The following is a 6,000-nucleotide window of genomic DNA, read 5'->3' on the forward strand; positions in this document are numbered from 1 at the left end:
TGATGATTTTGAAAACCCCGGGAAAATTCAAATTTGTGTTTATTTTTGGATTGAACTTGGAAGTTGACTTTTTTTGCATGTTTAACTTGGTTTGTCAATATGTCAATTTCTATTTCTTCTGATGAAGAGTAAAGAAGTAAAGCACTGCTGCTGATGGGTGTTCTATGCCACCGCTGATCATGAGGTCCATTCAAACATTCCAACCCATAATTTGAAGATATTAAGGATCACAGCAGTAGAGATAACCATTTAAACCATTCCAAGTAGGTAAGTGCTAAATGGTGGTACAGTTGAAAATCCCAACAAAGGCTGCAATAGATTAATAGAAACTACAACTTGAAATGGATATTTTTTCTATGATCACTAGACACAAGATATGTAAGTGCAGTGATTAGGGTTGTTATTATTAATAGGGATAATACTGCACATCACAATCACAAGCTCAATATCTAACCTTTGATTTTTCTTTTTTCCAGGCAAGGCAATTATTCAATTACATAACAAATTTAATGACAACCAACTATGGCCCATATAACATACTTCACAGCCATTTCAATACTATCTTCAACATGTCTCTTTCTATATGGATTTTTTCCCATGATGAACACAAGCAATTTTGCCAAAGCCAGCCGAGACAGCTTACCAACACAACTCTTTTCTCACAACTCAAATTTAAAGAGCCTGAATCTGCCTGTTGGAGACCTGTTCAGAAAACATGTTGACAAAATGGTATTTGTTGTGATTTATAGTCTTGATAAGCCTTGCTTGTTGTATCTGATGGACTTGGTGGTTCTGTTTTGAGAGCAGAGGTTACACTATTAATCACAATATCGTTCTTAGCTTCAACCACAGGCGTGTTTAACTCCAGCACAGGATGGTTCTTACTAACATCACTGGTTACATTATCACTGGGGTTTGTTTCATTGTTCACAGGTTCTAGACTCGGGTTCAGTTCTGTCACATGGTTACTCTTCACAGTTGTCATATCACTGGTAGCCCACACCAGTACCACAAGGGACACAACACCAAGTAGCAATAGAGGGATAGTAGGAAAGATAGAGGGAGGGACCACACTGCTCAATGAAGGGGACAAGCACCTTTGACGATCACTCTCTAGCAGGGAGACAAGATTGTTGCGTTGCTGGACAATGTCCAACATTTCCTGAATGATTCGGCCTTCCGTGGCAACATCTTCTTCGGTTTTGTTATCTGAAAACACACGAAACATGCTTGCGTTAGGCCAGCCACTCACTATCAGGTAGACCTGATCAGGTCCGCCTATCAGGTCTACTTGATACTTGATATTGAGTGGCTGGCCTTAGGGTGGAACTATCACATTTTCGTCTTACCTCACAATAATTTTCCTTTAGGATCTCGAGGACTACTTATCCGATATCTAAGAACTAAAGACGAAGGAACATTCATCAAGAGAAACGTTATTATTTATTCTTATTTTATCAAGTGGTTTTAGTTTTAAGTAAACATTTTTCTCAGGCGAGCTTTAAAACCTGCCTTGGTGGCGTAGTGGTCAAGACGCCTTGTGTTGAGCTTGTCGCGCCTGGCGTCGATAGTTGCGCGACTGTTTCTTGCTCAGTGTGCTCACATTGCTTGAGGTGACTGTTAGCTCCTCGGTCTCGTTATAGAGCGAGTCTTCTAGGTGTGACTGGAACTCGTCTAGGTCGGTCAGACTATCGTCTACAAAGCCAAGACACACACGAAATGGTGAGGGTGAGAGTGCAGAAATGATGCGAATGTGACACACGATCCCTCATGGGTGTGTTATTGTTGAAAGAATTTTCATATAAAAAAAAACTTCATTATCAAAAAATGGCCTCGAGTATTACAGGTTAATCCTAAATATTATGCTCTTAATTTTAAAATAATGCGAATATTTTGAGTTGCTGAGAACTACCTTAGGTATACCTTTGTCTTCATAAAGGTGTTAATTACTGTGCAGTTTAGTGTGATATTTATCTGAAGTGAACAATGTACATAACTTGAATCTAAAGTGGACATTGGAGCTTAGGAGCTCCTACTAGGTACAATAGAAGGTGGGAAATAAAAATAGAATAATGGTTCTTTTCTATTCTATTCTAGAATTCTGGAAATAGAATATGTCAATCATGAGTTGAGACAAGTGAATTGAAAGGTACATACAACCAACCTCAGTGGTGTAGTGGTTAGCACGGTGGACTTTGAATCTGGAGGTTGGTGGTTCGAGCCCAAGTCAAGTCAAAAATTTACCATAGTGTATTAAGCGACAATGACATTTGTGACAAGCATATGCGGTTAAAATAATTAAAATTTCTCTAAAACATAACTAAAATTTTCTGAAACATTTCCCTTGGCTCTCAGTATCTATGTAATAAATTGTATATTGAAAGTTTGTTTCGCAAAAATTGCGCAACTGTTGCGAAACGAATGTTTCTGGTGGTTACCTACTAGGCTTAACAGTGTAACTCCTCCAATAGAAAAAAAAGGTCAACTCATACATACCTCTTGTGTTGACTATGTTAAAATCATCCGGGGAGATCTTTCTTGTTTGTTTTAACTTATCAAGATGAGAAGTCAAATCATCTGGCTTTAAAATACTGGGACTATGTATATCTAGTTATTTAATATCCAATGTGCTCTTTCGTGATAATAGCTTTGCCTGTATTGTGTTACACTTATGGCTAGGACGTGTCTGGAGGCAAATGCCAGCAGGTCCTTGTCGGCATTGGGAGATGGAGGCAAATGCCAGCAGGTCCTTGTCGGCATTGGGAGATGGAGGCAAATGCCAGCTGGTCCTCAGATTTAATCACTCACCAGGGGTTGATGGAGGAACTATAACTGAGACAACAGCTAGGGTACTAAAGTTAAGTGCTGTTGCGCGTGAATAGGCAGCGTTAGTTAGTGCCTTTTGGAACTTCAAAGGGGAACAGCATATTACTCCACTGTCTCTCATGCAACACCAAATTTTGATCTCTTTTCTTTAGGAAATAAAAAGCGGGTGGCATTTTTGGATCTTCTTCTGGAAGCATCCGAAAGCTCTGAGACACCCTTGACCGACGAGGAGTTAAGAGAAGAAGGTACCCAAGTCTAAAAGAGTTACCAGATAGGTACCTAAGTATGGTTGTTAATATGTACCTAGGTACAATATTGTAGGTACTCGTGCCCTAGGTATTTTGAACTTGTCGTCAAGGTAATGTGAATTGTAGAGCAATTAAGAGGTACTTAGCAAATATACCTACTTTGTTTTGTTCCTTGTACATAGGTACCTATTATTTATACTATTTATATCAGGTAAACACTAACTACAGATTTTGATTATACATATCCGAAATCGTTCCATCTTTTATTAGACGGGTCGATTCACTAAGAGCGAGGTTTACCAAATCAGAATTGTGATCAATCTGGGATTGAGCTATACCCAGTTCAATCCAGAATTGAAGTCAACTCCGGCTTTCTAAAATGCCGTCTAAGCCTTTCCACCAAGTTCTGTCTTTGAAGTGTCTCACATCACGTCTTACACTTGAGTAGATACTCCAGTTCCAAAAGTGGACATGTAAAAGTGGACTTTTTTAGGGAAAATCTAAAAGAATCTGTTGTTCTGTTGATATTTCTGGCAAAGTTGACATTAATTAGTTATAATGTATTATAAACTACAGAGAAGACCTTCCACAAGGATCTAGTTGCAAAAGTGGACATGTAAAAGTGGTCTTTTTTAGGGAAAATCTAAAAGAATCTGTTGTTCTGTTGATATTTCTGGCAAAGTTGACATTAATTAGTTATAATGTATTATAAACTCGTTTTGGAAATAGGCCATTCACTTATTAGATAAAAATATTCAAGTCCTCGACTTCTTTCCTTCCCTAGGGTCACGACACCACAGCAGCCGGGCTAGCCTGGACCCTCTTTCTTCTAGGATCTTATCCAGAACACCAGGACAAAGTGTACGCCGAACTGGAAGAAATATTTGCCGATGATCCTGGCAGGAAGATCAACAACCTGCCTGCCTACCGATTTTGTTCGTTTTCAGTTTATAAATCGCGTCTAACATTACGAGATTTACAAGTCTTTGAAAAAAGCAAAGCAAAAATTCGAACTTCCTCGTTGTGATCTAATAGGTACTTTTAGGTAAAAATAAAACTCCTGAACTTCAGGTAAGTATGTATTTCCCCACTTCTTTTAAGGTAGGTAGAATAGAATAGAATATACCTTGTTTATCCTGCCCGAATAGGACTGAAAAGTCCCTTTACCCCAGCAGTCTAAACAAGGTCTCGTATATTTGATGGGTTAAAGAATAATACATTAACTAGAAAAAAAGGTAAATGTAAATTAATAGGTGGTAGTAAAGAATGACAATAAAGTAAAATACAACAGGTAATGATAGGTAGTAGTAGAGACATTGTGAAAGTGATTGTGATAAGAAAAATAGAGAAGAAGGGTATTTTAACAAAACGTTGGGCACCTTCTATTAGGGGAAAAAGAGAGACGGCAGACGGAGAGGAAGGTTCCAGTCAACAGGTGCTTATTAAACCTTCATTAGGTAGCTATAACTACATCAGTTTTGATCAACATCAACTGGAACCCACATAAAATAGGTCAGATCAAAGGATTTTGGTGGAAAAAAAGTTTATGGTGGGCGAGGAGGTATTTCAGGGGCTGTCGATCGACCGTAATGTAATCGTTTCTTTAGGTCCCCAATAGTCCCCCACCGTATTCCTCAAAATATAAGCGACATAATCGTCACGTGTTGCCAATAAAAACAAAGGGGAATAATATGATCAATTTGTGCATTAGAGATGAATAGTGCTAGATATAGATACTGTAGATAGACACGTCATAAGCCATAATCTAATACAGGTGTTTAACAATAGGACGTGTCTACTATTTCCTTCAAGGCTCTACTAATAGCATAGCTACCATTGACATAACAGTTGGTTACATAGGACAAACTGAATACAACTCTTACATAGCCGGTGTTCTCATTTACTTCAATATGTACGCGCTTAACTTCCTAGCTGTTTTCTTACCTTTTTGCTTCAAGTCACGCAAATACACTAACATTTTCAGAATTAATCTCACGTTTGTTGCGATAAATTTAACATTTTATTTATTCATTATTTATTTACAAAGACATCACTTGTTCATATGGAGCGTGTTTTCACCAAAGCTGCTACTTTTAAGCTCTTACAATGTGGGTAATATATTTGTTTTATTGTGTTTGTATCCGTTTAAAATTAAATAAAGCCAACTTGTGATTTGAAGAGTATTAAGCATGTACGTCACTGGCTACTTTCTACCTTTATCTAGGTATTCAAGGTAATTGTACAAATGTACACACTCACTCTTTTGTATTTCTCTTTTCAGGACCTCATTATTCCTTCAACTTTAAATCCCTGAGGCCCCTCCGTGTTTGTATCCGTTTAAAATTAAATAAAGCCAACTAGTGATTTGAAGAGTATTAAGCATGTACGTCACTGGCTACTTTCTACCTTTATCTAGGTATTTAAGGTAATTGTACAAATGTACACACTCACTCTTTTGTATTTATTTTCTCTTTTCAGGACCTCATTATTCCTTCAACTTTAAATCCCTCAGGCCCCTCTATCTATTTAAAATGTCACACTTTAAACGTAGAAACTTGGAAACCCTTTCATATTACAGTTGTTTCTCCCCTGTTACAGCTTTGTCTAATAAAAACTCCCACCTGTGTACTCAACGTTTACTTGTGATCTGAATGCAGGTTGTCTACTTCTTCTCCTCTTCCTTTTTCTCATCCAGTGGGATTTCTTCGGAGCCAGAAGAACCAGGCGTATTTCTAAAGTTGGGAAATTGTTCCCATGGTGTTTCCAGTTGGAACTTGCGGAACTCCTGGGCTAATTCCAGAGGTTCTACAACCACACGTTTCTTCTCGTCATCGTATCTGACCTGCAGAGAGAAAGAGGGAAACATTAGAAAAAAAAAAAAAAAAAAAGAAAAAAAAAAAAAAATCAAATAGACTTCTTGTGATCT

This window comes from Diaphorina citri, unplaced genomic scaffold (genome assembly GCF_000475195.1).
Source record: "Diaphorina citri unplaced genomic scaffold, Diaci psyllid genome assembly version 1.1 scaffold928, whole genome shotgun sequence".
Taxonomy (NCBI): Eukaryota; Metazoa; Arthropoda; class Insecta; order Hemiptera; family Psyllidae; genus Diaphorina; species Diaphorina citri.